Genomic DNA, 13,454 nt, shown 5'->3' on the forward strand with positions numbered 1-13,454 from the left:
AAATTAGCACCCACCAGATAGTGTATACAAAAAAGCACAGTAACTTTCTATAACCACCTTGCACGTAAGGTCGTAGCCAAGTCTGGTGGTCCTGGTGATAGGCAGCCTCCATTTGGGGCTCCGGACATACTGTATAATCTGACGGGTCAATGTGAAACCCAAACCAGGAACTAGGCAGAGATACGATGAGACGATCAGGTGCAGCCATGCCAATCACACGGATAACTACACCCAAAAACAAAACATATGTCCACCTAGTATTGTTGTCTGGCTATAACCACGCTCTCCCTTGTAGAGCTCCACCAGTTTCACTGCAGATCACGCCCTACGGTACAAGTGACTACGCCCATTTGTTGGAGCTTTCCCGCCTACAAGCTCTCTCAGCCACACACACACACACACTGTAGTTAAAAAAGAAAACAAAATTCGGTTTTCGGCCAGGGGCATCCTGAATTTTCGGTATCGGTTTCGGTCCAGAATTTTCATTTCGGTGCATCCCTAATTTATTTTTAATTTCCCACATGATAATGATCATTATAAAAGGCAATCACCTGCAACATTATACAGAAGGTGTTTTAAATAATGCCCATAACCTCCAACAAGACATACAATGTCATAAAACAGAAGATCATCCTTGATACTTTGTGACTCCACAGAAGACTTACAGCTGTAGCATTATTCTTCGGTGGCAGAGAAACTTCAAGAACAGTACCATGACAGTAGAACCCATAACAATTTCTGGCATCCTTTGAAAAACATGAGATTATCAATCACATGGTGTCAAAATAATGTAAAGTCGGAAGAATGACTGGCTAAATATATTCATAAGCCAAGGGAAAGTGGGTTTACACAAGAAAATAGCTATTGCTGGTGAAACCTTAGTAGTCAAAGGTAAAATTCTAGAAACTTCTCTGGACATAAAAAGGAGAGCGTTAACACCTTGAGAAGTTTAAACAAAGTGTTTACTTATGAAACAACTCATTAATTTTGTCCCCATTTCATGTAATTTAGCTCTAAAAATTGAGGATTTTGTAATTCTTCGAACTTGAAATGCACCCTGCTGACTTCAAGGATTAACCTGCTAAATATCTTTCCCTACTTGGCTTTATAACTGATAACCACTGCAAAATGATACATTTTATACTAACATTATGACTGTGCTAGCCTTGTTATCAGAAGACTTAAAGGGACAGTATACACCAATTTTCATATAACTGCATGTAATAGACACTACTACAAAGAATAATATGCACAGATACTGATATAAAAATCCAGTATAAAACCCATTTAAAACCTCACTTAGAAGCTTCTAGTTTAGCTCTGTTTAAAAGGTTACTGGAACACCCACAGCAAGTGGGAAATAAGACACTCCCCCTTCTTTTGCATATGAAAAGACCCTTTACACAAACAGAAGCAAGCTGGAGTAGGTATACGTCGGTATTCTCCTAAAACTTTGGGGCCTGGTTAGAGTCTGAAAATCAGATGTCATTTAAAAATAAGCAAAACTATCCATTTTTAAAAAACAAAACAAAAAACAACAACATTATGAGCTATATAAATAGATCATCTACAAAACGAGTGTATAATGTCCCTTTAAGCCTGGATTGGCCCCTAGGAAGGTGATGGGTGAAGTTTTGCTATTGAAAACCAATTTGCAGCAAAAAGGATGTTAATTTGTTTTAAACATATTTAGACATGGCTGATGTCATTTTTTTAGCAGCACAATAGAAATGACTTGTAATTAAAGGGACATTCAGGTCAAAACTGAAATGCACATAGACGAGTTACATCTTTTAATAGAACTATATTTACAATATACATGTATTGGCAAAATGCTTTTAGTAAAAGTTATCACTGTTTTAGTGTTATTCTCTCTCTCTGCACGTGCATGTGAAGCATAGCTAGATATTCTCAGTGCTCCAGAATTTTAAATAATACAGCTGTTCAGAACACCAGTGGGGCTTGTATCATGTCAGTCATTACCAGATGATACAAGCACCTTTGGCTCTCTGAGCAAGTGCTGTGTTAAAAATGCTGGTGCATGCTTAAATACACTTTTGAAACAGCTATAGCTTTTATTACAAGCATTTTTGTTAATGCATGTACCTGTATATAACAAAATGCTTCTATTCAAAACTGAAATGCATCCATGTGGATTCCAATTTTGGCGGGAATGTTCCTTTAAAAAGAATGTAAAATACCTTTTATCTTTAGCAAACCCGGACAGGCAATCCCCGGCCCGCAGCTCCTCTGTACTTACCTCAGCAATGACGAAACCGGCTTCCTTCAATCATGGCGTGCACCCCAGAGTGTCTAGATTGTGAGGCAACGCCGTAATTGGAGGAAGTCTGTTTCGTCATTGAGGTGCCAAGTACAGCATCAGAAGGAGGATTGTCGTCTGGTTTTGCTAGAAAAAAAAAAAAAAAAAAAAAAAAATAGTATTAAAAAAAAAAAAAAGCTGCAATGTAAAGTTTCATGAATGAAAGTGCCCCTGTGTTTAATAGTATTTTTAAAAACCTGGCACTCATTCAACTTTACATTTACTTTAATACATCACTTAAAGGGACATAATACTCATATGCTAAATCACTTGAAACTGATGCAGTATAACTATTAAAAGCTGACAGGAAAATATCACCTGAGCATCTCTATGTAAAAAAGGAAGATATTTTACCTCACAATTTCCTCAGCTAAGCAAATTAAGTTCTGTGTAAAAAGTTATACTTCTCCTGCTCCCAGCTGCAGGTAAAAAAAAATAAAAAATAAAAAAATGAAGAAATATCTTTCTTTTTTACATAGAGATGTTCAGGAGATATTGTCTAGTCAGCTTTTTACAGCTATGCTGCAGCACTTCCAAGTGTTTAAACATTTGGGTATTATCGCCCTTTAAAAGGAACAGTCTATTTTGCTACTTAAAAAGATAAATAACCCGTTTATTATACTTTCCCCGGTTTTGCACAGCCAACATGGTTATATTAATATACTTTTTACTTCTGTGATTGCCTTGTATCTAAAACTTTTCTGACAGCCCCCCCTTATCACATGGCTATTTATTTTTTATCTATTGACTTGCATTTTAGCCAATTACTGCAGCGTCAGCCACAACTCCACGGGAGAGAGAACAATGTTATCTATATGACACACATGAAATAGTCTCTTATTGTGAAAAGCAAATAAAAAAGCATGAGATAAGAGGCTGTCTGTAGTGGCTTATAAATAGGCAGAAATTTAGAGGTTTAAAATGTTATAAAGTGTATTAATATAACAATGTTGGGTGTGCATTGCTGGGGAATGGGTAATAAAGGTGTTCTTTATCTTTTTAAACAATAACAATTTTGGTGTAGACTATCGCTTTAACTAGTCTGTCTATATCAGTTTAAAGACAGTGGTTTAACCCCTTAGTGACCAGACAATTTTTCAATTTTCTTACCGTTAAGGACCAGGGCTATTTTTACATTTCTGTGGTGTTTGTATATAGCTGTAATTTTCCTCTTACTCATTTACTGTATCCACACATATTATATACCGTTTTTCTCGCCATTAAATAGACTTTCTAAAGATACCATTATTTACCTCATATCTTTTAAAAAAAAAAAAAAAAAAAAATTAAAAAATAAGTACAAGTAGCACTTTGCTATCCCTGAATAACGAGATAGAGATAGATATATATATATATATATATATATATATATATATATATATATATATATATATATATATATATAGTTAGTGTGTGTGTGTATTTTATTTTTTAGTAGACAACCCAAAGTATTGATCTAGGCCCATTTTGGTATATTTCATGCCACCACTTCACCGCCAAATGCAATCAAATAAATAAAAAAAATAACTTAACTTTCTCACTAAAATTATTTACCAACAGCTCGTGCAATTATGGCACAAATGGTTGTAAATGCTTCTCTGGGATCCTCTTTGTTCAGAAATAGCAAACATATATGGATTTGGCATTGCTTTTTGGTAATTAGAAAGCCGCTAAATGCCGCTGCGCACCACACTTGTATTATGAAGCAGCAGTGAAGGGGTTAATTAGGTAGCTTGTAGGGTTAATTTTAGCTTTAGTGTAGAGCTCAGTCTCCCACCTGACACATCAGTGTAGGATCCCCCCCTTACCACACAACTCCCTGAGCCCCCCCCCCCCCCCCCCCCCCAAAACAGCTCTTTAACCCTCCCCCCTCTACCTATTATCCGCCATGTTAGGTACTGGCAGCTGCCTGCCAGTACCCAGTTTGCAGGAAATAAGGCTTTTTTTTTTTTTTAATTAAATAACCATTTTTTTCTGTAGTGTAGCTGCCCCCCTCACTTCCCTGCCCCCCCACTTCCCTACCCCCTCCCAGATCCCTTTACTTGAACACTATCAACCTCCCCCTCTATCCCACTCACTAACTTTCTGTAGCGGTCCCCCTCCCGCCACTCGCACACCTCCAGCGATGGGCCGCCCACCTCCCTCCCACGCCACCAAGGATCGGCACCATCGCTGGCCGATGCAGAGAGGGCCACAGAGTGGCTCTTTATGCATTGGTTGCTAAACAAAGGGTATTGCACAATGCCTCAATATTGAGGGATCGCTGCAATACCCTGAAAGCAATTGCTTCCAGCCCTTGAAACCCCAGAGGACGTGCCAGGCACGTCCTTGGTCGTTGACGACCGTTTTTTGTAGGACGTTCCTGGCACGTCCTGGGTCGTTAAGGGGTTAAGTAACACAAAAAGCACACCAAAATCAGAGCCTATAATAAATCCAAATTATGTGACATTATAAATAAAAAAAATGGTACCCCCCGGAAAATACAAGATTGCTGCTGCAGTCAGGTCTTACAAAACAGTTCTTACAGGAAATTATGTTGTAATAAACATTGTATTATATTAAGGCAAACAATGAGAGAAGATTGTGCCATGTAAACCAGCAGCAAATATACACACAAAGAAATGTGAAAAGATGCTTAAAGCTATTTACACATTACATCAAAGCTATTTTATATGCACAATCATGCTGTCAGATTTACTTTACAGCATTGCATATGTAAATATATGATTAGCCTGAATAGATTAATAACTCAAAGGGGAAGCAAGTGACAAAGTAAATTTGGTCTCTGTAAGGTGACATTGGACTTGATTTATCAAGCCATTTGTCCAGTTCCAACTACAGGTTCTAACAAGAGAACCTGAAGTCAATATTTATCAAGCAGCGGTCATCAGACCGCTGTTTCTTAGACTCTTCTACAACTCTTAGGCAGAGAATTTCAATCCCCCCGGCCTCATCTGACAGGGGAGATTGACAGCTCCTGCTGTGCGCGGGCAGTGTTGCACAAGAGCACAAAATAGCACTCTTGTGTAATGCTGAATTCTGGCAGCAAGTTGCTGCCCACCAGAGGTGAGCTGGGGCGTATATGTACACCCCTGTCCACCCTAGCTTGATAAATGAAGCCCATTATAGTAAGAAAAATTACATGCTTTAGCTTGAACCAGCCATGCAACTGCCGATTGGCTCACAGTGTCTACTCGAGACCTGTAGTTTTTTGTGGCTCCTAAGTGGTACTTTAACTGTGTGCTTAAAACATTTGCACGGTTAAAAACATAGATTATCATAGACTTCCTAGCAAGGAGAGAACTCCTGCTAAATCATTGTGGGGTGAGGATCTTTGGAGGGATTTTTGAACATTATTTTGTAATGTATGTGTCTCTCCTTCACACCCAGAACCCTAGATAGCGAGAAAAACAACTATCAAGCCAAAATTTGTTTTTCTAAAATTCTTTGGAGGGACCTTGCATTACTAACAATGCTTCTTGCATAATCTTACCAGAGCAGATAACTTTAGATAATCAGACCCATAGACTTGCAGGGTGGGTAGTACTAAACTGACCTGCTCTAATGGCTTACAGCATGTCATGCACTACAATGTCCCTTCAATGCTCATTATTCTTAGCCACCCACTAAAAATCCAACTTGAACTCTATATCTAGCCCTTCCTCCAAGGGCATCATTACTTTTTGGTATTCTCCAAATTCCCTTACAACAACCCTTCCTAGTCCCCACATGAAAACCCAAAAGCAGGGTCTAAATTAAGAGTATCAGCTCCTCTTACACCATTCAAGTTGTCTAAGGTTTTTATTACAGAGACCCACTCTAACACGAAGGTTTCAAATCTAGTGATGTTGTCCAACCAATGACACTCTATTGCATTGCAACTAGTCTGCTGCTTTTCTAGTCTAATGCTATCCATCTTCCTATTATCTTCTTTGCAAATGAAATATTTAGTATGTGACCCATTTTTATAAAAAGATAGAAGACATCCTTGATTTGTGCCCTCTCCCTGGGTTCTTCCCTAATAATCCCACAACTTATTGTGGGTCACATTTATATAAAACCTACATACCCCCAAACTCTGGATCTTTTCAATCTATTCAACTATTTTTTCTGGTGGGAATTTTCTATATTACTCTTGCCGCAGTCTTGTCATTAATGCAGCAATATATCTCTCTTTTTCTCCTTTTACTCCACTTTGTAAAGGGAAGTCGAAAGGAACAATACAATCAAAAATTAAAAACTTTCATAGTTCCAATAGAGCATGCAGTTTGAAATAACTTTTCAACTGACTTCTACTATCATAGCATAATATAAATTTGCATAGTATAATAATTTGCTTTGTTCTCTTGGTATCCTTTGTTGAAAAGTATACCCAAGAAGTAGGATCGGCTATGCACCACCGGGAGCTAGCTGGTGATTAGTGGCTGCACATATATGCTTCTTATTAGCTCACCCAACATGTTCAGATAAGGCCCAGTAGTGCATTGCTGCTCCTTTAAGACAGAATACCAAGAGAATGAAGCAAATTTGATAGAAGTAAACTGGAAAGTTATTTAAAATTGAATGCTCTATGTGGCTCCCAAAGTGGCTGCGATATGTTCTGTGGAATTCAGAACTCGGATCTTCTTTACATGCTGCATAGTGACTGATTGATCGGCGAGGATCTGCCTGTATTTGCCCAAAGCAATGGTGAAAAAATAAACAAACATTCACACTCTGAGTGTATGCCTGGTGTACAAAAAAAATACAAATTGTGCTAACAAAACAACAGTTTTAAATAATTTTATAACGTGGATATTTTACAATGCATAGGTTAATTTTGGGTGCACTTGTATAAAACAAAATGACTAGTGCCCCCCACTAATGTGTCATTTAGACAACTCCAAATGCACAAGTAAGGCCTCAAAGAGACATTAAACTTTCATGATTCATATAGGACATGCATGTTTAATCAACTTTCCAATTTACTTTTATCATCAACTTTGCTTTGTTCTCGTAGTATGCTTTGTTGAAAGTTTAACTTAATCTAGGCTCATTCTAAGCACTTAAAGGACCAGTCAACACATTAGATTTGCATAATCAACAAATGCAAGATAACAAGACAATGCAATAGCACTTAGTCTGAACTTCAAATGAGTAGTAGATTTTTTCAAAGTTATGTATATTCCCACTCCCCTTGTACCATGTGATAGCAATCAGCCAATCACAAATGTATATACATATAGTCTGAATTCTTGCACATGCTCAGTAGGATCTGGTGACTCAAAAAATGTAAATATAAAAAATTGTACATTTTTTTTAATGGAAGCAAATTGGAAAGTTGTTTAAAATTACATGCTGTATCTGAATCATGAAAATTCAATTTAACCTGAGTGTCCCTTTAAAGCTTCTTATCTCAGTGCATTTTGACAGTTTTTCAAAGCTAGAAAGCGCTAGTTCATGCATGCCATATAGATAACATTGGGCTCACTCCTTTAGAGTTGTTTATGAGTCAGCACTGATTAGCTAAAATGCAAGTCTGTCAAAAGAACTGAGAAAAAGGGTGAAGTCTGCATAGGCTTAGATACAAGGTAATCACAGAGGTAAAAAGTGTATTAATATAACAGTGTTGGTTATGCAAAATTGGGGAATGAGTAATAAAGGGGTTATCTATCTTTAAATAATAAACATTTTCCAGTAGACTGTTCAAAGTGTTTTAGTCCTTCAACACAATAAATACAAACCATTTTTTATTTTTTTTTATTACAAACGAACAGGAGTAGACAATAAAAATGCTCACATCTTAAAAGGGATATGAAACCCAAAAAGTTCTCATGATTAAGATACAGCATACAATTAAAAACAACTTTCCAAATTACTTTGTCTAATTTGCTTTGTTTTCTTGGTATCCTTTGTTAAAAAGGATATCTAGGTAGGCACATGATCTGGGAGGCTGCTGCTGACTGGTTAATTTATATATGTGCATCTTGTCGTTGGTTTACTAATGTGCTCAACTCGCTCCCAGTAGTCACAAAGTAGCTAGCACTCAAGTGAGGCAAAAATAGAATCACATGCTGCATTTTTAATAAGGATATAATAAAGAGTTTTTGATTTTATTTTTGCATAACTTGAGTGCTAGTTCTACTTTGTGACATTTTGCGTTAGTGGTTTGATCTTCCGCACTTTGGGACCGACAAGCCCTGCTTCGGTTTTGACCTTTGCACCCTCAAATTTCCGGATGCTGCATCCGTCCATCACCTGGAGCTACTGTATAATGGCATGTAGCTCCCAGTAGTGTTTTACTGCACCTTCAATAAAGGATACCAAGAGAATAAGCAAAATTGATAATAGAAGTAAATTTGAAAGTTGTTTGTTTAAAAGTGTATACTCTATATCTGAACCATAAAAGAATTTGTTGGGGTTTCATGTCTCTTTAAGATCGGGTGAGATATACTAAAAGTTTAAAAGATCTCAAAAGTGTTCTGACACCGTTTAGGAGTACTTGTGCACATAAATCTGAGCATTTGTCTAGGCTAGAGAAAGTGAACCTAGGGCACTTGTTTCCAAGGTGACACCCAAAAGAAATGTGCTGCTATTCAGACTCTCAACCATACTCCTTGGTTTCATTGTCCGCAATTGCAGTACCTTATTTGTATATTATTATTCTTATGAATCCAAGACGTACATCAGCAATTAAGCTTGTAATATAATTAGAATGTATAAGCAAAATGTAATGTGTTTTTATTATCCATTTAAAGTTTTAAATGGCTGTATCATAGGCACTTTTTTTTAAAAGATTATGGACAATTTGGGTATGCACTCTAAACCTTAGTCAAATTATATTGAAGTGTCAAGTATGTGAATATTTTATACACTCCCTCCGTTCCTTCAAAAACCTCTGTTAGGGTCTCTTCACAGTTTTGGAGTCTCCCTTACTCTCATTCTACAGTTCCCCTTTAAACCTGTTCTGTCAATAAGATCTACACATTCACGCAACTTTCCTGTCTGTGGTCTCTACTTCCCCTACCACTCTGGGATGTTTTCGATTTCCACATTCTGCAGTACAACCTTTTACATACTAGTGTTTGCTTGCTATTACCTTGCTTGTTCGCCTAGGGTGTTTCTTCTTCCTTCGCAAAGCTATTCATTTGTGGGGTCAGTTAGTTACCGTCATCTATGAGGTCTTATACCAACCCAAAACTCAGATGCTGTCCCTCTTCCTACACTTCTTAACCCCAAAGTTTTGCTCCTCCCCAAATGGAATAACGTAAAGCCCGGCCCCAATTATTTTTCACAGCTATAAAGACATCTCCTGTCATTCATATAAACAGTCACCCGCTGAGTGCTCTCTGTCAGCAGTTCCCCGTTCTTGTATAGACAGGCATTTGGCCAAGCCCCGATATCACCTACCTTGATGTATCCGCCTCTTCTTGTCGCCCGCCGGGGTATCTCCCTGTCTTCCTTCTCTTTCGGCCTTTGCTTCCGCCTTTCCTCTCTCACTTCCGGGTACTCCTCTATGCCTATTTACGCCAATTGGAGAGCATTAGAAAGTGGCAAATCTTTCCACCTATCGGCATAGTCATTTTTTGCAACACTGCCACTATGTACCGGATATGACGCACAGGGAGTGGTGGAATGAGGAAGTAGGAGTCGCGAAGGATCTTGGTAGTTGTATTTTCTAATGGGGAAGTGCTGAGATTGTGTTTAACTCCGAAAGGGAATGTAGTTATACAACGCAGAAAGCTCTCTATATAGAAGGGAATAAACTAACTTTTCTGTAAATCTCGAATGATCAGGGATTATTTTTTTCAAGATATAACAAAGCAACCTACGTACTAGCAGAAAAAGTGATTACTACTCTGGGATGGATCATGTCAGTATTATATCGTATACGATTTTGCTTCTATTTAAAATCCGTGTATTATATCTGTTGGTTTTTGTACAAAAGAATGGTTGCTTCTGTGTCTAATACAGCTACGTTTTGTTTTTCTGCTCATAAAAGCTTGTTCCTGTTTACCAGTATGTATAGAAATAATTGTTCACAGTCCGCTTCTGATATTAGTTGAGCATTTACTTGTAGTTACAATCTTCACCCATCCTAAATATGTAATTGTGTGCAATGGCACAGCTGAAAGTCTACCCCCTTGTGGTAGTTGAGCAATGGTTGCTCAGTATTCAAACCCTGCAATGGTTTCTTGTTTAGACATGGGGGGAATTAATAGTTTCTGTGTGAAGTCCTAACATGGAATTTTGAAAGTCAGTACTGGGGGAAAAAAACCTATAATTTACCTGGGGACAATTCAAGACAATTAGTCTAATGCATTATTTGAGACACACTCTTCAAGCATATTTTTCACTTGGTTTGAGTGACATGAACGGTTGTTTTTGGTTATGCTTTGTTCAAGTTAAAGGGACACTGAACCCCATTTTTTCTGTGATACATATAGAGCATGCAATTTTAAGCAACTTTCTAATTTACTCCTATTATAAATTTTTCTTCGTTTTCTTGCTATCTTTATTTGAAAAAGAAGGCATCTAAGCTAAAAAAATTTGTTCAGTACCCTGGACAGCATTTGTTTATTGGTCGGGTAAATTAATCCACCAATCAGCAAGAACAACCCAGGTTGTTCACCAAAAATGGTCCGGCATCTAAACGTACATTCTTGCTTTTCAAATAAAGATACCAAGAGAATAAAGAAAATTGGATAATAGGAGTAAATTAGAAAGTTGCTTAAAATTGCATGCTCTATCTAAATCATGAAAGAAAATATTTTGGTTCAGTGTCCTTTTAACATACCTCTCAACTATATCAGAAACTGTGGGGTTGTTATAGGTTGGGAGGTCTACCTGCTGTTTCTGCCACAGCTTCCCCTGAGGGACGTTTTGGTAAAAAAGTAAAAAATATAGCTCAGAAAAACTTTTAACCTATGAAAGTGAAAGTAAACTTTGTCTAATCGCTACTAATAATTGACAAATACATCCCCAAAAAAGGTAACTTTCATTAATCATTTTACTCAAATCTCAATATAACTAGCTTTTTTTCACAATACTTTATTCAAAACTCTCGCCGATCCTCCGCCCGCATTCAAAAAATATTTTTCTTTTTTAGTGACAAATACAGCCATATCAAACTGATTGGTCCCCCAGTGGTGTCCCAAACAGTTCAATATACGCCGCCGGCTGTAAATGCGCATGCAGCTAGCTCTGAATTACGTCTGTCTTTAGAAGCGCATTCATGATAGCCGCATGCGCAGTCTGATAAAAACAGTCCCATACAATTGATAGTATTTATCGTAACGGAGAGCGTGGTATTGCGCATGCGCATAAAATCTCTTCTCGAGAGCGAGCACATAATTATACGTATGTGGCGGGTGGGACCACTAGTAAGAATTATAATACACAAGCCGGAAGAAAGCAAGGGGGAGGAGGAACATAGCGAAAGGTTAGATTGAAAATATATCTATATCATGAAAATCGTTAAAAATTATTTTTAAAAAAACTTAGCGACTACATTAGTTTATAGTAGATTTAAAGTGCCAGTAAACCATAAAAAAAATGTTATATAATTCTGCACATAGTGCAGAATTATATAACATTATAATAGCGCAAACATTGTAAAACCAAATTTCCCCTTTGAATTTAAAAAAATAACTGCTGTTTTACAGACCCGCTCTCTGTGATCTTCTGAGCGGGTCTGTTGTTTTTACTGAGCGCATCGGGCCAGCTGTATAGTCACAGCCCGGCCCGACCGCGCCATAGCACTAAGTGCACTATGTGCAGAATTATATAACATTTGTCGTGTGTGTGTTTTTAACAGCTTTTAATTGCATTCAATAAAAGACGGTTTCTTAGCATATCTGTGTAGTGCAAGATTATTTGAATACCTGGATGTATGCGGCTTGTTCCTGCCACTTACAGGAAGCAGGACGGTGATGACAATAGACCCACTCCCTTCCTGTACACTGCATTGTGGATTATAGCCATTAGCAGACCTGAGTGGCATTGTGTGAATACTGCAATTTGAGTCTGTGAGAAATAGTCTCATTGTTACAGCATATATGATGAAGCCCAAAAAGGCAGCTCTGGTTTGTGTAGTAGAGGGCTCTTCGGGAGGTTGATTTTCCAACCATACTAACAAAGGAACTGAAGATTTGTGTTTGTGTGTTCCTGAGTCATCTGAAACGAAGCAGCCTATGCCAGAATATCAGACTAAATGGGAGCACCACAAATTGGAAATGACTGTTTAGAAAGGCAAATCTGACTAATTTTGTAACATTTCTGTGAATAGGGATATGCAAATAGGCATCTTTCAAGTCTATGGTAGACATACATTAATCCTCCGGCACTGATTTGTTCAGTTTTGAGATCCAAGATAGGCCTTTAAGCTCCTTCTTTCTTTTTAACAATGAAAAGGTTTTGAATAGAACCCCCAATTCTGTTCCTCTAAGGCAGGGGTATAAAACTCAATGCATCTGGGGGCCACTGGGGCAGGTTGAACTGAGTAAGTGCTAGATATACTAGGAACTGGAAGTGAAATTTACCCAAGTAGTAGTGCACGGTGGAATTTGTAGCCCACAACAGGCAAACACATATGTGAAGTGATCGGACTGGAGTAATCACTCCCATGGCTTCTACACATGCTTTAAAAGGATCTTTTGGAATATAAGACAGGAGGAATCTTCCTTGAGGAGGGAAAGCCTATGTAGTACCCCTTTGAAATTATGTTCAATACCCAAGAAACTTTAACTGCTTCTTCCCAGGCCTTCTGAAAAATGTTCAGTCTGTCCCCCACCAAAACAGAGTCTAGATTGGGGGCTGTACCTTCATGCTGATTTGGAGAAGGGGTGGGATTTGTGGTCTGTTTGGACTTAGACCAAGAGGAATCAGGCTTCCATGTGGATTTGGAGTTCTCTGACTTTTGAGACACTGAAGAGAAGGATGTTTTTGTCTTGGAATGACATAAAGATAAAAATTGTCAAGCGGACTTAATCCTACCCTTATTTTTTTGGTCTTGCAGCAGGAATGTTCCTTTACCTTCAGTAACTGTAGCATTGTTTGCATCCAGTCCAGGTCAAAACAAGAACTTTCTCTGAAATGGGAGGGAAAGAAGTCTGCTTTTAAATACTATACTAAATCAGCAGACCATGGCATGAGC

This window comes from Bombina bombina, chromosome 1, assembly GCF_027579735.1.
Source record: "Bombina bombina isolate aBomBom1 chromosome 1, aBomBom1.pri, whole genome shotgun sequence".
Taxonomy (NCBI): Eukaryota; Metazoa; Chordata; class Amphibia; order Anura; family Bombinatoridae; genus Bombina; species Bombina bombina.